Here is a 21,199-nt window from a genome sequence, read left to right as displayed (position 1 = left end):
TCGTTCGGCACTTGCTGTAGATACTGGGAGAGTTAACAAAAGTTTTGTTAATAAGAAAATAAGTGGGTAGATATTGTGTTTTCTAGTATTCAGTAGCCACTGACTTAATTCAGATATTGTCGAAAGTTTCTTAAGATCCTCATGTCGCGATAATTTAACCTCATAATGACATAGTTGTACTCTTAATTCCTCTTTTTCAACATCTGTGAAGTCCTCAGGATAAAACTTTGTGACAAGATTACAAATATCACATATCTTGAAACGTTGTCCACCTGATCTAGGCTCCAAAGCACAACTCAAAGTTAACAACTCAACTGACTTCCTATTAAATCTGTAGCGCAGCTCTTGTAATTGGACATCAATTACAGCATAAAACAAATTTCTTTGATAATGAACTTCAATAGTATTTTGATCATGTTGACGACGAGCACGACCTCCTCTTTCTATTTAAATAGAATTCATATCGGGGAGTTCTATATTACGCCTTTCACAAAATGAGATGACTTCAGATATAAGACAATCCCATCCATCATCCCTTAACTTTAGCAAAAGTGTCTTTGTAGTCTCAACAAGGTGCAATGAATTTATGATATCTTGTGATTTTCGTTGTAAAGCTTGGGAAATCAAATCCGATACCTCTAAAACTTTCTTCATAAGATGCAAAATGAAGATAAATTCAAAAGAAGTCATTGTATCAAGTGCAGTAGTCGCTTGTGCACATTCAGCGGGTGTATCTCCTTCATCAATTAGCTTATGGAAAACACAACAAGTGGCACTAAACATTTTCATTAAGTTTGAAATAGACCTTAAATGAGAGCTCCAACGAGTATCACCTGGCCTTTGCAAATTGCTTGCCTGATTCAAACCAATCCCAGTCTCAAGTTCTCCATCTTCAATCAACATATCTATCTCATTGGAATACGCTTTTCGCAGTTCGTTAACTCGCTTATAAGATGAAAGAATATGATTGACAACAAATGATAACTTGGAGAAAAATTGGAAAATTGGTACTGTTAGAAATTATTAATCTCATTAATTTAACATATTCATATATGTTAAAATTTATTTAGTCATAAAATAAATTGTTGATCTTATGCATGCAAACTAAATAAGAAGAGATATAAAAATCGATTTCTCACCATCTAAATTTCGGTCATTTATGGGCACCAACAAGATCTCCTTCTTGTTAGTTCTTGAGCTTTCCAATAATGGATGAACATTCATGACTTCAAAATAGAAGCTCTCCAATAAGTAGCACCCAAGACTATCCTAAAATCCCACAAAAATAATATGTACTAGATATTTGTAATGTGGTTTACCTTAAAATTGGTTACTAATACTCATATACTACTACTAGTATTATTAGTGATTGATTTGAACAAATTTGATTCATAAAACTTGATTTTCTGAATAACAAGAGAGAGAAGTTTATTGTTTATCATAAAACATGAGAAGAATGAAAAACTGAGAAAATCTCTCTATTTTCTATGCCAAAAACCGGTGGGTTAGAGGGCTATATGACCCCATTTTCTTTTTCCTTTTTGTCTTCACAAGACAAATTGTGTAAGCCTTTGTCCATAGTCATGTCACTATCAAGTGTCATAGACAAAAGAATAAGACAAATGAATAAGACAAAACTTCTAAAATGCCCATCAATCTTTCGGTTGATATGTTGTAAAATGGAGTCCATTTTATTTTTGTCAATTGCACAATTGTATGTCATGTGACATGTGACATGTCTTATGTCATGTTTTAATTTAAAATGCATATTTAACAAATTAAATATCATTTACAAATTAAATAAATCACATTTAACAAATTGACTAGTAATTCAAAATTACTTTCACATAAAATGGTCATTTAATTATTAGTTACTATAAGTCAAAACATCTTGTAATTATAACTAACTTATCATTCTCATCTCGCGTGTTTCGCAAACACTGATTAATTTTAGTAATATAACTTCTTAAATTACTAAATAAAATCTTATTTAATCACATTATAATAATATGTCATTTTCTCTCTTATGATGATAATTTGTTCAATTTTAAGGAATTAATTATTCTGTATCGACATACAATTAATTAACCTTTTTCAATTAAGGGAATCGTCCTTTAGGTGTGACCTCAAGGGATCAACTGATCACCACCGTCGCACGATTGTAATGTCAAACTCTAGCCAGCCAATCATTACCGATATGTGTGGACCAGTTGACTATATATGTAATGTATCATCCCTTTCGTATTCTTGATATGAGATTTAAATATGTGATCAATATGATCGACCTTATTGTCGGGGACACTTACTCCAACAATCTCCCACTTGTCCTCGACAAGTGTGCGTCACCAATTCTCTTGTCCTATTACTATCTCTCACTCAATGTAAGGTGTCTTTCGGGTTGTACTTGCAAGTGATCATATCGAGAGTGGTTTCCTCGATCTGGAGAATAACTGATTGACCGGAGTTTTCTACCATAGATACCTTCCGAGCGTGGCCACGCATTTCCAGTTCGTTACTCCTCGAGTGGCCCTGAGATATTGTTTTAACCCTGACAAGGGGGTGGACAATTCCTATCGCACTATTTCCTTCGACTAGCCACAGCCATCATAACCCAAAATATGCCCATTTGACCCCATTTACGAAGGTCGTAGTAACATAAATCAAAGCTAATCTGAAACCGTGCCATCTTAGGCGAACAGTCTTTAGTCAAAAGAATCGACTCATTAGAATACTATAGTAGCTCTCGCCACGACCAGGCTATATAAATTTGCGTAACTCTATAAGCGGTCACTGCCCGACAAAGTGTTCCTAACAGTCTGCCTATGTGATCGACTAGTCATCTCACATGACTCTATGGCACTTGAACTTGCCATCAATCGCATCACACTCTAGTCACTTCGAGACGTCACCTCATACAAGTGACTATGGGCGAATACCATGTTAATCCGGGTTCACTTTAACGGGGTTCAATGTTGTCTCTACAACCCGTTTGGATGTAACAAAGTATAAAAGGAGTTTTTCAGTTAAAAAACTCGAATGACAAATGTGATTATCACATATGAATAGTCAATACCGGATTACTATTTCATATTCTATAATCTAATTTGATCTTTTATGTAGTTATTAATCTCAATCCAATTGAAATGACATGACTCATCATGTTAAGCCCATGAAAAGGCTTTGGTTAGTAGGTTTTATCAACTTCTTGTACCTTATTCAACCTTACTACATACTTGTATTCCTTTCGTAATGTATGCATTTGCATTACAAAACTTTCTGAGTACGTGTCTAGATCCAATCTAGACATAGGCTTTCTTGCCTTAAAATAGCTCCCACTATTTTCACAGTGTGCGGAACTCATCCCTCTTGCACATCCCATGATTGCAAGTGTACTCAATTTCTGTTGTAAACATTTCTCATTGTTCTTTATTGCCTAGAACGATTCTAGAAAATATATTTCTTAAATAACATAGCCACAATGGTATCTTAACCATCCTAATGTGTTTTGATTATGGTTTTGTTAGAAACCATGCGCAATCTCAATTGTCAATTGTCACTTGTGTAACACCCTTACACAAAATTGCATCAAAAACATTTTGCATTACATCCTTAATGCTTCTGCAAGCACTTAAGGGTAATCTTTATGGCTTACTTGGTAACTATTACTTAAATTCGATTTGAAACAATTCATCATACTCAAAGTATATAAAGTGTTATACATCATTTCCTATTTAATTGATTCGGCAGCGGAAGCAAATGGAATCAATCAAATATGTTCAACTCGATTGAACTAGTCATGAATCTTATCAACATAAGAACTCTTATTTGACGCTAATTATCATGTGGATTTATCTCCATAAATCTGGATATTAAAGATGTATTATATATATGTCTCCAAGTCTTAAATCATTCCCAATGATCAATATGTCATCCACATATAAGACTAATTAAAATTTCCGTAACTCCCACTAAATTCTATGTATAAACACAACTTCTCGACTTATCAAGAAAAGTTTTATAACATGATCAAAACATTGATTCCAACTCATTGATGTCTTACTTAAGACAATCTCTTAAGTTGCACATTATCTTAGGATTGTAAGAATCTATAAAACTCATGACATGTATTGAATACATTCCTTCTAATTGAAGAAGTCGATTTTAGATTCACTTGCTATATGTATATCATCATAATAAAACACAATCCCTAAGAAGATCCAAATAGACTTAAGCATTTTAACAAGTGACGACTTTAACCTCCTAGGTTTGAAGAAACAACGTCTTACACAAAACTTCTCATGTAGCCAAGAAAGACCAGTTTCTTGCGACATAACATTCTTTGTGGCTCTTGTGGTTCTTGAATAATTTCTCCCACTCTGTCTTCTAGAAATAAACTTGTATTTTAGAAAGACAGCTTCACGAGCCACAAACCCGTTGTACTCGTGATTATAATAAGGAAAAATTAGCATTTGTTTCTTTTTAAAACTTACAAACATGGCACCCTACCATTTCATATCTCATATGATTCGTTTTAGATTTAGTGGAAAAATAATTTAGACAAAATGATAAAATCCCCAAAAGGATCACTTGATTGAAGTCCAAACCATATCGAATAGCATTTGATTTCTTTATCCAACCACACATTATCCCATAATGTGTGTTAAGAGTGATTAACTTGTGATACTATATCACATTTCCTTTGGCTTATATCAAAGTCTTCACTTTGATAATCCCATCATGACTAAATCGTGATTCCTAGAATTCTTTGAACTTCTTCAAAGATTTCTCTATTTACCTTATTAAGTGAACACATTAGCGTCAACTTAAATCGTTGTAAAATAAAATGATCAACCTATTTTGGATCAATGATTTACAACCTCGATCTCCTTTTCAACCAAAAGGCACGAGACATCTTGCTTTGAATACAAGATATGCATATACCATAAGATTAACAATCTAATGGTTTCAAGAGTACTCGATAACTCTTTGCGTTCATTATTCCATAATTTAAGGTTTAATCTTGGGATACCAATTTGAGTCTTGCATCTTCTACATGATTTATCATTCTAGTTTGGTTTAAAATATATTCACCTTGATAATGGGCTAGCCATACATCAAATCGTGGTGTATAGGGTCACAAAAGTGAAACCTCTTTTGTATCTTAACAAGTTTATATTATTATCTGGAGTTTATGAACTTAATAGTCACAATTAAGTACAACTATAAACCCAAAACTAGATTGATTACACAATGACTCTATCTCTCGATATCATTGTTGCTAGTCGTCATATTCTAATCATCCTATGTATCGCATACAATGATGAAAACCACCATCGGTTTCTAATATCGACGAAATGGTACTAGCAAAACTTATGTTAATTGAATAAACATTTAAAGAAGAAGGTCCCATTAGATGTCCCACAACTAACTTGTTGATTCTTCAATAATTTGGGGTAGTTTCCTTTCTGGTGTCCAACAATTAAGACAATGGAAACTTTATCGGTCGGGATTGATAGGTTTAGTATTGCTATTCTCAATAACGTTACTTTTAACATTACCTTGTATCAATTCCATTCTAATTTTACTTCTTAGAACCTTATCCTTTTCTTAACGGTTTAAGAAAATGCTCCCACTCATTTCAATGAGTCTTTGCTTAGAGAAGCAAAATTTAATTTCATGAAGACTACTCTTCATTCGTTCGTTTAGTCTTAAAACTTTCATTGAAGTGGTTGCGGTATTTTGGTCAATTTTGATTTCCAACAAATCTAGTTACCAAAAATATTTAACGTTTCAAAGTACTTAACTTAATTAAGCATATGAGAAAAATTGTAAGTAGATATGTTAGTCAAGAATCAAAAACCCTTTTGATCACAAATAACTTCCATCTATACTCTTCACAAGAGATCCTTACAATGGATAATTCGAGGTTTTAGAAGAAAATTCATATTTGTCTTTAGTTACGATGTTTTAATGGAGATTTGAATTAAAAATTGAAATGATATCGTATATGAATGTGGTAAAGAAATAGAATAATATGATAACGGAATAGTGTAAAACTTAACATTTATCGTTTTATTAATACTTGTAAATAACAAGTAAAGCATTTACATAGTGACCTCTACCCAACTATGATAAATGATTCCAAGACCCAAATTCATATTAACTTAGGCATCGGTAAAGCCGAATACAACCCTTATCAATATAACTCGGTGGATTAACACTTTAATCGATTCTACTTTTAGAACTCTTGGTCGATAAAATTACATTAATATTTATCTTTAGCCCGAAACACATCCGGCAACCGTCGAGAATACTTTCGTTGAGTTCAACCCAAATTTCGAATAAATGTGTCCATGATCCAAATTTACATCAACTTGGGCATCGGTAAAGCCGAAAACTGTTGGAATATGTGTCATCCGACAATAATGCGATCACAATTGTTGATCATGATGATCACATGTTTAAGTCTCATTTTAAAGAATACAATTGGGAAGTAATATTTTACTGTCAACTGGTCCACACATATCGGTAACGATTGGCTGACTAGAGTTTGACATTACTGTCGTGCGACGGTGGTGATCAGTTGATCCCCTTAGGTCATACCTATAGGGCAACACTCTTAATTGATCATTTAATTGATCGTATGACGATACGGGTCAATTAAAATATTTAAAATTGACAGACGATTTTGGAAGTAATATTTACGTGTCTTATTGAAATTTGATTAAATAAGATACGGTCTGAGTAATCGAATTGTTTTATTGCTTAGATGAAATTATTGTTTAAGGAAACAATTACATTTGAATGAATAAATTATTATAAATACAAGATGTTGTGATTTATAATTGATAAAATATTTTGGTACAAGTAATTATGAATTACTAAGTCAATTTTGTATATGACGTATTTTTATTAATACGCTGATTTTTAATATGTTAAAAATACATAACAATTTTATGTGACATGTGACATATGACAAATTGACAATTTGACAAAGATAAAATGGAACCCATTTTACCTTCATATGTGCCGAAAATAAGGAGGGGATATTAGGCATATTTGTGTTAATATTGTTTAAGTGGAAGGCATAATCATAAGCCCTAACTTATAGCCTTACATGCCTACTTTTATGGGTAAGAGAAAATGCCATGCATTGGCCATACCAAACCCCTCCCACCCGGTTTTTGATGGAGCAAAGCCAAGAGTTTTGCTCTATTATTTACCTAATATTCACTATGATATTCACTAGTGATAATTATTCCATTCAACACATCTAAAAATAAGAAGTTTTAGAAAGATAAGCACCTTCCTCTTCCTTCTCTCTTGTCCGAATAATAGAGAGACCAAAATATTATTTTGGGTCAATTTTACACTAAATTAATATTGTTCTAGTAATCATAATATTAATTTGATTAAGAGTTTGCCTTGGGTATTTTACTTTGGGAGGGATTCTACACTTGAATCCTAGTTCATCCATTAAGGAGAGCACAATAACAAGAGAGTAGGAGAACTCTCTTGTGCCCTTAAGATCCGAAATAGCATTGTAAGAATGAAGATTTCTTCCTTATTTTATTTATAGTTTGCATGCATAAGATCACCTTTAATTTTATGACTAAATTAAAATAAAACATATATGAATATGTTAAGTAAAGAGATCTAGATTTCTAACAAGTGGTATCAAGAGCCTTGGTTGTTTGCATGCAAATCGGTTATAGTTTTTCCGAGTTATACGATTAACATATAAAACTTGTAAATTTGTGTTATTATGATATATCACGAAATAATATTATGCATGTTAAAGTTTCTGGTCCTAAAATGTTTTTAGGATATTTTGGTTAATTTATGGATTTTTATTGTTCATCCTATATAATAATGGTGTTAAAAATGTGATTTTATGATTAAAAATGTCATTTCCGGACTAAAATTAGCTAAACTTCGAATTTTCCAGTGATTTTTGGATATGTTTTCACATATATTATTTTTAGATGACCTGTAAATTTTCATAATTTTTGGAGTTCTTATGCTCGAAATATGGATTTTTCATGATTAAAATCGAATTTAAATGAAAAATAGGTTAATATGAGATAAATTTCGAATCTGATCATAGAAATTTATTATGTTGTCACATGCAATTTTACAAGATGTGTGTAAAATAATGGGCTATATTGAAGTCTTTATGCATGATTTATGGATTTTTGATGAAAAATAGCATAAATAGTGACTTAATTAGTAAATAATTGCTAAAACATACTCCATGACTAAGGAAAAACGTCACATGTTGCATTTTATTATCTTTTTCAGATCTAAAATTGAAAAGTTGGTGAATATAATTTTTCTCATGTTTTTATGTTTTTTATTGATAAATCCGAGAAACCGCAACATAGTTTTTCTGATAATTTTACGAAATTTTAACCTAATTTTTTTTTTTTGAATATTATGAGTGTCATGGTATTTTTCCAGAATGTTCATAAGTTTAAATTTCAAATTTTGAATTTATTTTGAATTTTTGTGATTTATTTGAAGTTTATAGCATTTTATTATAATTTTAAGTCCATTAATGAACAATTTTAAGAAATATGAGTTAATTATAGTCATGTAATTAGTGAAGACTAATTTTGAGTCCTCAGAGGTTAGGATAATTAACTTGTGCATAAATATGAATTTATGTAATTTTTGTGATTATAAAACGTTGAATCACGCAAATCCGTAAAAACCGATTAATATACGATATTGGCTCCTTAAAGGCGATTTAGCATAAAATTGGGTATGTTCATACAAATTATAATGCTGTATTTTATTTATGATTGTCATAATTTTTTTTTATGTAATTTTTACTTAGTATGGCCTTAGTTTTTTAATTGGTATTACCCGAAATGTATGGGAATATCGATTCGGTTGTAATTTATTGTGATCTCGTATCACCGTTTTGTAATTTAATAGATTTATTTTATTTTAATTACAAATGTATAATAGGAAATCATGTAATTTGTTATGTAATTTATTTATTCCGGAGATACTTGAAGACGGTGTCACTCAAGAAGGCGATACATAAAGACGGTGTTACCTCGAGATGCGTGCAATAACCGAAGTTCAAGGGACCAATGGAGTTGGTTTTCGAATATGTAATAGTTAATTAGATTTTCTATTTTAGGAAGGCCATACTAGGATTTATTTTTATGCTTTGCATTTTATTTATATGTCGCATGCATCGCTAAATCGCCATGACTAAAACATGCATTATCATTTAATCGAGTTTATCGACCGTGTCAATTACAATTATCGTAGTTCACCGCTTTAGTTCACTTAAAACGTGATAGATAATAAATTGACATGACCTCTCGCTAAAACAATCAATTGAGACATAGCCTTACCAAATAGTAGAAACCATGAAAACCTATTTCGCGAGGGAGTGCACTCGGCCGGTACAAACCTTGTTACGTAGGGGAAGTGGGTGATAAATGTCTATCCACCGAATTTATGTTGATGAAGGTTTCATCGGCTACCCCGTGCCCAAGTTAATGTAAATTTGGATCATGGACACATTTATTCGAAATTTGGATTGAACTCAACAAAAGTTTTTTATAAGGGTTTCATCGGCAACCCCGTGCCCTTGTCGGATGTGTTTTGGGCTATAGATAAACATTAGAGTAATTTTATCGACCAAGAGTTCTAGAAGTAGAATCGATTAAAAGGTTAATCCACCGAGTTATATTGATAAGGGTTTCATCGGCTACCCCGTGCCTAAGTTGATATGAATTTGGGTCTTGGAATCATTTATCTAGTTGGGTAGAGGTCACAAGAAAAATTCAATAAAACTTGTTTAAATTATTTTTACGAGTATTATTTTGAAAACGACATATGTTTTATTCCTTCTATATTTTGTTTTGTAGACCACTCTTATTTCTCATAACAAATGGCAAATCCAAACACCAACGCTACGCCTCTCACTAATACTTCATGGCTCCGATCCATCATGGATCGATGTAAACTTGAAAAGAATGAGTCAAATTTCTCCGATTGGGATGCCCAACTCAAACTAGCCGCCCAAGGTGACGACAAGCTTCGTTACCTTACCGAGGCCTCTCCACCCGAACCTAATGCTAGGTCGAGTGCCGCAACTAGGGAAGCATATGAGGCTTACCATAAGGAGTCCGCCGCAATGAAAAACATGTTGATCTTTGCGATGGAGGCGGATCTCCAAAGGAGAGCCTTTAAAATGGGCACCGCTAATGAGATCTACTCAAAGCTTGTGACTATGTTTTCACAAACTCCGCGGATTGTCCAATATGAGGCGGCCGCGACATTCTTTGATCTCGACTTCAAAGAGGGCCAAAAGGTTAGCCCTCATGTGCTCAAATTAATGGAGCTAGTCGAGACCTTGAAAATTCAAAAGGTTGAAATCCCCAAAGAACTCATTGTAGATAGGATTCTACACTCCTTATCCAAAGTCAAGGCATAGGTTCAATTCTGGGTGAATTTTAACATGCAAGACAAGGACGTGTCTCTTGAAGAGTTGCACAAGTTACTTGTGCAAGCCGAAAGGGACATGGGGTTAAATGTGAACCCACCAAAAGATGTGCTTAACATTAGCACCAAAAGCAAGGGGAAGTTCAAGAAGAATGGGAAGAAGGGTAAGAAGCAAGCTCCCACTTTCACCAAAGCTAAGACTTATGAAGCTAGCACTTCCAAAATCAAGAAGGGTCCTCTTGATAAATGCCATTATTGTAATGGTGTTGGACATTGGAAAAGAAATTGTTCCAAATACCTTGGTGATATTAAGGGAAAGATCACTCCGAGGTAAATGACTATCATTTCTTTTATGTTTCTAATTCAACTATGGTATTGTGATACAAAGTTGTGATAATGTATCCCCTTTTTATTGTAAATAGGGCCTCCACCAAGCAAGGACAAGGGAAAAGAAAAGCAAGCTTGAGAAACCCTCGAGAAGCTAGGAATAGCTTCCATGAAGCTTCGCTTTTTATTGTCTTATTTTAATTATGTTTTGGATTTTAGAACCTTTTGATTTCCGTGTTCGACATGGAAATGTATTTTGGATAATTGGTTGTATTTTGGATAATGGTGGCTTGGTTTGCAACCCAAGTCACCCGTTTTATCATTTTATCCTTGTTCTAAAATTCGTCTATACATGCTTGCTCATAGAAACATATGATTATTCACTTAAAGTGATCTAATTAACAACTATAATGATGGGATTCATTATATGACCACAAGCTAAAGACTTGTGTATGATCATTTACAAAGTGAGATTGAGGAAAGTTAATCACCAAGTACACTTACAAAATCTAAAACAATTAGTCAACCTATGAGATAGTCCTCCTTATACTTCAAAAATCATTATTTGTGTCTCATATGCTATCTTTGAATCTCTAGTGTATTTATTCTAAAGATAGAGTGGGAGAAAAATGAATAAAAATGAGGACACAACATCATTAAAAATTTGTGTACTTGTGTAAATGAGATCTATGCAAGGGAGAATGATTTAAATTAAGGTATATCTATTTATATAGTATGCCCAATATATGAGATCTATGGTCTCGAATAAATCTACATGATTTCAAGAGACCAAGTGAAGTAATCAAAAGAATATTTTCTTAAGATAACTACACGAGGAGACCAAAAGAAAGTTTTGGAAGAAAAATGACTAATGTAAAGTCTTAACGAGAGTTTTGACTAGTTTATGATAAATTTTGACCAATAGTTTCAACTTTGATATTTACTTAAGAGCCTAAATGAATCAAAGTAACATCCTAGAAAATAAACAAGATTTATGACTAGAGGTTGCAAGAATTGATATACCGATATCCTCAATAGCTAAGTTAAGTATTAACCACGCAAATGTCATTACTTAACCTCATTATGAAAATGAAATGGTTAAACCTCCTTCCGAAAAGGGTATTTTTGAAGGACGTGTATTAGATATTATTTATATTTAAATAATGACATTGCTACGCATCATTATGAAATGAATGAGTTAGAGATTAAAATCTTTTTCCATAAGGTTAAGATGAGACCACTTCAAAATGGGTATTTTGAAAGGATATGATGGGAACATATATGGTTTTATCTCAATAACTTAGCAAAGCAATAAATTTCAATTCTTGAAATATCTCAATTGAGTAGTCAATTGCGGATCATGTGAAATTAAGTGGGAGTTGGAAGTTATCATGTGAAGACATGGAATTTAGTGGGAGCAATCATCTTGTAAAGTTTATAACTCATCACTCATTGAAGAATGACGAGCTAATACCTTCCTTCACAAAGGAGTATTTGAGTTTTCAATTCTGGATGAAAATGGACTATGATGAATCCAATCACATCTTGAGATGTTGGATAAGTATTGAGATATACACATCGAATCAACTAGAAACGCAGGTTATTCATGTAAATGAAAATGGAATTGCCATTAGCAGTCATGGTCGTTCCTTGAACCTAAGAATGGTTGATCTCATGATTATTAGTTACTAATGTTTCCGCTATTAGAATAATCATGCACATGTCCAATAATGATTCATATGCATAAAAGCATGATGAATCGTTGGCAAGCCATACAAGAAACGTCATGAATTCTCGTGGAGAATTTGATGAGTGATTTCAGTGTTTGAATAGAAGACTCTGTTGTATGTCAAGAGGTTGCACATATTGCAGTTCGAACACATGTAAGGATTTATGAAAATCCTAAGCTCTCAAGCTAAAAGGAGAAATAGGAAGTTTGGAAAGATACTTAGTTGAATAAGAAGTTACTCAAAACTAGTTTTTCCTATAATGCTAGGACTTGTGAGAAGTGCTAGGCTAATCATCTTGACAATTGTTACAAGATTCTACAAAACATATACCTAGTGCATTGTGTGTGGGTAGAGTACTTGATCAGTACAAGTTATATCATTCACCACAAACTCGTTTGTTATGTGATAATCGACAAGAAAGTTCTTTCAAGATAAAGAGCCGAAACCGAGGTTGGGAACCTGGATGTGTACTTGGTAAGGTTCATGCTATGAGAAGATAACATGAACGTAAAGGAAAATGCGATAATAAGAAGTTTAAACACATGGACACATGGTATGTTAAACTTCTATTGCAATCGACTAGTGTTTACACACTTACGATATACATCACAAGGTTGTAATATGGTATTGATTGCCCGAATGTGATGTCGACATTCGTCGTTTGAGTTATTATTAACTCACCTTATACTTTGTTATATCCAAACGGGTTGTAGAGACAATTGAACCCCGTTAAAGTGAACACGGATTAGCATTATATTTGCCCATAGTTACTTACATGAGGTGACGTCTCGAAGTGACTAGAGTGTGATACGATTGATGGCAAGTTCAAGTGCCATAGAGTCATGTGAGATGACTAGTCGATCACATAGGCAGACTGTTAGGAACATTTTGTCGGGCCTTATGACCGCTTATAGAGTTCTGGCAAATTTATATAGCCTGGTCGTGGCGAAAGCTACTATAGTATTCTAATGAGTCGATTCTTTTGACTAAAGACTATTCGCCTAAGATGGCACAGTTTCAGATTAACTTTGATTTGTTTACTACGACCTTCGTAAATGGGGTCAAATGGGCATATTTTGGGTTATGATGGCTGTGGCTAGTCGAAGGGAATGAGTGCGATAGGAATTTTCCACCCCTAGTCAGGGTTATAACAATATCTCAGGGCCACTCGAGGAGTAATGAACTGGAAATGCATGGCCACGCTCGGAATGTATCCATGGTGGATAAATCCGGTCAATCAGTTACTCTCCAGATCGAGGAAACCACTATCGATATGATCACTTGCAAGTACGACCTGAAAGACACCTTGCATTGAGTGGGAGATAGTAATAGGACAAGAGAATTGGTGACGCACACTTGTCGAGGACAAGTGGGAGATTGTTGGAATATGTGTCCTCCGACAATAATGCGATCACAACTGTTGATCATGATGATCACATGTTTAAGTCTCATTTTAAAGAATACAATTGGGAAGTAATATTTTACTGTCAACTGGTCCACACATATCGGTAATGATTGGCTGACTAGAGTTTGACATTACTGTCGTGCGACGGTGGTGATCAGTTGATCCCCTTAGGTCATACCTAAAGGGCAACACTCTTAATTGATCATTTAATTGATCGTATGACGATACGGGTCAATTAAAATATTTAAAATTAAAGAACGATTTTGGAAATAATATTTACGTGTCTTATTGAAATTTGATTAAATAAGATACGGTCTGAGTAATCGAATTGTTTTATTGCTTAGATGAAATTATTGTTTAAGGAAACAATTACATTTGAATGAATAAATTATTATAAATACAGATGTTGTGATTTATAATTGATAAAATATTTTGGTACAAGTAATTATGAATTACTAAGTCAATTTTGTATATGACGTATTTTTATTAATACGTTGATTTTTAATATGTTAAAAATACATAACAATTTTATGTGACATGTGACATATGACAAATTGACAAATTGACAAAGATAAAATGGAACCCATTTTACCTTCATATGTGCCGAAAATAAGGAGGGGATATTAGGCATATTTGTGTTAATATTGTTTAAGTGGAAGGCATAATCATAAGCCCTAACTTATAGCCTTACATGTCTACTTTTATGGGTAAGAGAAAATGCCATGCATTGGCCATACCAAACCCCTCCCACCCGGTTTTTGATGGAGCAAAGCCAAGAGTTTTGCTCTATTATTTACCTAATATTCACTATGATATTCACTAGTGATAATTATTCCATTCAACACATCTAAAAATAAGAAGTTTTAGAAAGATAAACACCTCCCTCTTCCTTCTCTCTTGGCCGAATAATAGAGAGACCAAAATATTATTTTGGGTCAATTTTATACTAAATTAATATTGTTCTAGTAATCATAATATTAATTTGATTAAGAGTTTGCCTTGGGTATTTTACTTTGGGAGGGATTCTACACTTGAATCCTAGTTCATCCATTAAGGAGAGCACAAGAACAAGAGAGTAGGAGAACTCTCTTGTGCCCTTAAGATCCGAAATAGCATTGTAAGAATGAAGATTTCTTCCTTATTTTATTTATAGTTTGCATGCATAAGATCACCTTTAATTTTATGACTAAATTAAAATAAAACATATATGAATATGTTAAGTAAAGAGATCTAGATTTCTAACAAAAACAACCCTCATATTTATAAATTCGGTGGGTAGACATTTATCACCCACTTCCCCTACGTAACAAGGTTTGTACCCCGGTAAAGCCAAGTGCACTCCCTCACGAAATAGGTTTTCATGGTTTCTAGTTTTTGGTAAGGCTAAGTCTCAATTGTTTATTTTTTAGCGAGAGGTCATGTCAATTTATTATCTATCACGTTTTAAGTGAACTAAAGCGGTGAACTACGATAATTATAATTGACACGGTCGATAAACTCGATTAAAATGATAATGCATGTTTTAGTTATGGCGATTTAGCGATGCATGCAACATGTAAATAAAATGCAAAGCATAATAAAAATCCTAGTATGGCCTTCCTAAAATAGTAAATCTAATTTAACTATTACAAATTTGGAAACCAACTCCTTTGCTCCCTAGAACTTCGGTCTTGGCACGCATATCAAGGCAACACCGTCTTTAATGGATCGCCTTCTCGAGTGACACCGTCTTCAAGGAACTCCGGAATAAATAAATTACATAATAAATTACATAATTTCCTATTATACATTTGTAATTAAAATAAAAATAAATCTATTAAATTACAAAACGGTGATACGAGATCACAATAAATTACAACCGAATCGATATTCCCATACATTTCGGGTAATATCAATTAAAACTAAGGCCATACTAAGTAAAATTACATAATTCAAAAATTACATAAAATTAAAATATGACAATCATAAATAAAATGCAGCATTATAATATGTATGAACATGCCCAATTTTATGCTAAATCACCTTCAAGGAGCCAATATCGTATATTAATCGGTTTTTACGGATTTGCGTGATTTAACCTTTAAAATCAAAATAATTACATAAAATCATGTTTATGTACAAGTTAATTATCCTAACCATCTTAGGACTCAAAATTAGTCTCCACTAACACTTGACAATAATTAACTTATATTTCTTAATATTGTTCATAAATGGACTCAAAATTACAATATTATGACATAAACTTCAAATAAATCATAAAAATTTCAAATAAATTCAAAATTTAAACTCATGAACATTCTGGAAATATACCATGACACTCATAATGTTCAAAACTTAGGTTAAAAATTTCGAAATTTATCGAGAAAAACAATGTTACGGTTTATCCGATTTATCAATTATTACCATCAAAATATGAGAAAAATTATTTTTATCAACTTTTCAATTTTAGATATGAAATAAATGATAAAATGCAACATGTGACGTTTTTCCTTAGTCATGAAGTATGTTTTAGCAATTTATACTAATTAAAGTCACTATTTATGTAATTTTTCATCAAAAACTCATAAATCATGCATAAAGACTTCATTATAGCCAATTATTTTCCACACATTTTGTAAAATTGCATGTAAAAACATACTAAATTTTTATGACCATATTCGAAATATAACTCATATTAACCTATTTTTCCATTTAAATTCGATTTTATCTTTAAAAATCCATATTTTGAGCATAAAAACTCATAAAATTATGAAACATTACAGGTCATCAAAATATAATATATGTGAAAACATATCCAAAAACCACTGGAAAAATCGTAGTTTAGCTAATTTTAGTCCAAAAATGACATTTTTATCATAAAATCATATTTTAATGCCATTATTATATAAATTGAACAATAAAAATCCATAAATTAACCGAAAAATCCTAAATACATTTTAGGACCAGAAACTTTAACATGCATAATTGATTTCGTGATATATCATAATAAACACAAATTTATAAGTTTTATTTGTTAATCGTATAACTCGGAAAAACTATAACCGATTTGCATGCAAACAACCTAAGGCTCATGATACCGCTTGTTAGAAATTATTAATCTCATTAATTTAACATATTCATATATGTTAAAATTTATTTAGTCATAAAATAAATTGTTGATCTTATGCATGCAAACTAAATAAGAAGAGATAAGAAAATCGATTTCTCACCATCTAAATTTCGGTCATTTATGGGCACCAACAAGATCTCCTTCTTGTTAGTTCTTGAGCTTTCTAATAATGGATGAACATTCATGACTTCAAAATAGAAGCCCTCCAATAAGTAGCACCCAAGACTATCCTAAAATCCCACAAAAATAATATGTACTAGATATTTATAATGTGGTTTACCTTAAAATCGGTTACTAATACTCATATACTACTACTAGTATTATTAGTGATTGATTTGAACAAATTTGATTCATAAAACTTGATTTTATGAAGAACAAGAGAGAGAAGTTTATTGTTTATCATAAAACATGAGAAGAATGAAAAATTGAGAAAATCTCTCTATTTTCTATGCCAAAAACCGGTGGGTTAGAGGGCTATAGGACCCCATTTTCTTTTTCCTTTTTGTCTTCACAAGACAAATTGTGTAAGCCTTTGTCCATAGTCATGTCACTATCAAGTGTCATAGACAAATGAATAAGACAAAACTTCTAAAATGCCCATCAATATTTCGGTTGATATGTTGTAAAATGGAGTCCATTTTATTTTTGTCAATTGCACAATTGTATGTCATGTGACATGTCTTATGTAATGTTTTAATTTAAAATGCATATTTAACAAATTAAATATCATTTACAAATTAAATAAATCACATTTAACAAATTGACTAGTAATTCAAAATTACTTTCACATAAAATGGTCATTTAATTATTAGTTAGTATAATTCAAAACATCTTGTAATTATAACTAACTTATCATTCTCATCTCGCGTGTTTCGCAAACACCGATTAATTTTAGTAATATAACTTCTTAAATTACTAAATAAAATCTTATTTAATCACATTATAATAAGATGTCATTTTCTCTCTTATGATGATAATTTGTTCAATTTTAAGGAATTAATTAATCTGTATCGACATACAATTAAATAACCTTTTTCAATTAAGGGAATCGTCCTTTAGGTGTGACCTCAAGGGATCAACTGATCACCACCGTCGCACGACAGTAATGTTAAACTCTAGTCAGCCAATCATTACCGATATGTGTGGACCAGTTGACTATATATGTAATGTATCATCCCTTTCGTATTCTTGATATGAGATTTAAATATGTGATCAATATGATTGACATTATTGTCGGGGACACTTACTCCAACAGGTACGACGTCCTTTGCTGCCGCTACAAGTGCCAATTGTAAGCGATGGGCAAAACAATGAACAAAATATGCATAAGGACATTGTTCAATGACCAGCGCTTGCAACCCTTTCCATTTTCCACGCATATTACTTGCACCATCATAACCTTGACCTCGTAAATTTTTCAAATCAAAGTGATAATGAGAAATAACTTCAAATATCTCTTTCATCAAAGTCGAAGCACATGTATCATCAACATGAACAATACAGAAAAAACGTTCGTTCACTAATCCAAGATTATTAACAAATCTCAAAATGATAGCCATATGTTGTTTTCGAGACACATCTCCTACTTCATCAACAATAATGCAAAAAGGGTGTCCACCAATTTCATCCCTGATTGCCTGCTTTATTTTGTCCCTAAAAATTGGTAAGATTTCTATTTGTATGTCTGATGGATGATATGTAAGAAGCATGTCGAGGAGCATTTTTTAGCACAGCGTTCTCCACATCCTTATTAAAAGACGCTTGATGCTTTAGAAGTTCCAAAAAATTTCCCCGATTACTTGAATTTTCACTCTCATCTCGACCTCTCATTGCCAATCCTTGCAGAGCTAGCCACCTCAATGCGTCAATAGAAGATGTAAGTCGCAATCTATTTTTAGCAATATCGATGGGTGTTTGTTTGGCATAAATATTAGCCAGATGTACTTTTTGATGGAGAAAATCTTCTAACTGTTTCTTAGCATTTTGACGAGGTGAATTTGGAACGGTACCCACATGAACATTATAAGCACCTTCTTTACCCATGGCATACTTCCAGTTTTTAAACCCATCGACAATAAAAGCTCTATTGCTATCTGGCTTATTAAACAAAAAACACGGGAAACAAAATGCAGCATCTTTTTCTGGGGAATATTCTAACCATGATCGAAATTTGTCGTGTCATGAGGCTTGAAACCTACGACCATGGGAATCTGAGCCAGATTTTGGATAGTCTTTTGGTTTATACACTGGTTGATATGGACCTTTTAAAATATAAGCTCGCCTTATTTCATTTTGTTTTTCGGGTGGATATTGACATATTTGCATATATACGTTTTCGAGGATCCCGTTCCACCAGATAAGAATCAGTCTCTGGTTCCAACGATCTCATTATTTTTGTAGGTCTACTTTCATCGAAATGAGTAGTCTCATTATCCTCAGTGGTTATAGTATTTGGTGATGGTTCGTTCGTCTGATTTGTTGAAGTTTGACCATTTTTTCTCTTGAAAAGCTCAATTATTGTAGGAGTTTTACCCATTACAACTATAGAAAATAATAAGTTACACTAAATTAATTATGAAAATAACTCAAATGTTTATCTAACTAAAAATAAATAATAAATCAAAAGCAAGTAAACAAACTAGTGATGAATTAAAATTAATCCCTTTCTAGTTTCTAGGATTCTAGACAAAGACAAACCACAAACTCTAGGTCCTACACTCCTACCCAATAAAGTAATAAACACCTAGTTCCCTTAACCCAGTAAAACTATTAGGCGTAATATTATGCTCTATATGAGGAGAATATTATGCTCCGGTTATTTTAGTAACATATTAGTTGTGTGATATTATTTGATTATGATTTGGTATCAATCCCTTTCTACGAAACATTTTTGTTAATCAACATTTTCTACGAAACAAATTAAAAAGCAGCCAAGCACCAATTTCATCTTTCAAGTTGCGAATTCGATTTTGCCTATCACCCAACACAATTTCATTACCCAATATTGTGTATTATTTCAATGTCTTATTATTCCTAAATTCTAACTTAATCAAGTTTACAAGAATATCTTTCATAAGCAGCGATCTATTGCGGTTTTTCGACGATATCGATGTTATCAAGTAAGTTATCTAGAAAAATTGATCTTTTTTCTCATACAATTTGCATAGCTAATGGTAATAAAGAACGAATTTACAATTAATCTAATAAAGTACTTTTGCTTAATGAAAGAAAACAATAAATTAGGCAAGAAATTACTTGTAAGTTGTAATTGATCAATTGATCTCTGCAATCTCGATCTATCAACCGCAATCCGCAAGGCGCAATCGGCAGAAACACACGATTTGAGTTTTTTTTTATAATAACTTTGGTTTTTTGTTTTACTTTGTTTTCCAATTTCCAGTAAGGCAGTAACAACTAACAATTAGTAGAATTTTTTCCCATAATATAGAAAGTTAAATTTTTAACTATGGTAATAATATTATAGTTAATTTCTTTACAAATTTAAGCCCTCTTTTTCGGTGATCCGCAGTGCAAGAATGGAGGAGAAGATTAGAAGAATCCAGAAGATCAAGGGATTTTTTTAATATTTTTTTTTTCAAAAGTCTGCCCGGGCCATGGCCTGCTCCAGCGGACCAGTACTGTACTTCGTCTCTGATTGTGACAATCTCGCAAGACCCCTTAACTAAAATTAGGATAAGACGTGAAAAACTCTCCTCCCTCGCAAGGAACGCGAAACTGAACACGAATGTCACTCAACCTCGCAAGGATGAATGTGTATTATCTCACCCTCGCAAGAACGAAATAATAATCTAATAACTCGCAAGCAATTAGAACACACAAGTATAAAACTTGAATTAAAATATCCCATTGATTAAAACAGAATACAAAGCCCTCTATTTATAGTAGATTAGGCTGACTAAGAGGACTCCTAAAATTACCTAAAAATAACTTTCCTAAACTCGACCCTTAGAGAATTGGCAAAATTGCCTTATTACAACTTGCTAAAATTAGGAAAGAAACAACAAGGAAATAAATTTGTCGTCGTAAAAAGAAAAGAAAAACAAAATAAACAAATTAGACGGACTTGGGTTGGACCGTGTGTGACCACTGGTTGGACCGTGTATGGTCTCGGGTTGGACCGTGTATATGGGGGAGGTGGTA

At 32.6% G+C, this 21,199-nt stretch overlaps 1 pseudogene; it reads right to left on the bottom strand.

Moving 5' to 3' along the window:
* Positions 1 to 21,199, bottom strand: part of LOC141618346 (putative galacturonosyltransferase-like 9) — a 75,896-nt pseudogene that overhangs the window by 765 nt on the left and 53,932 nt on the right.

The sequence above is a fragment of the Silene latifolia genome, chromosome X (genome assembly GCF_048544455.1).
Source record: "Silene latifolia isolate original U9 population chromosome X, ASM4854445v1, whole genome shotgun sequence".
NCBI classification, from domain to species: domain Eukaryota; kingdom Viridiplantae; phylum Streptophyta; class Magnoliopsida; order Caryophyllales; family Caryophyllaceae; genus Silene; species Silene latifolia.
Note: the sequence above shows the minus strand (reverse complement) of the source record. Positions and strands in the feature narration are given on the sequence as shown.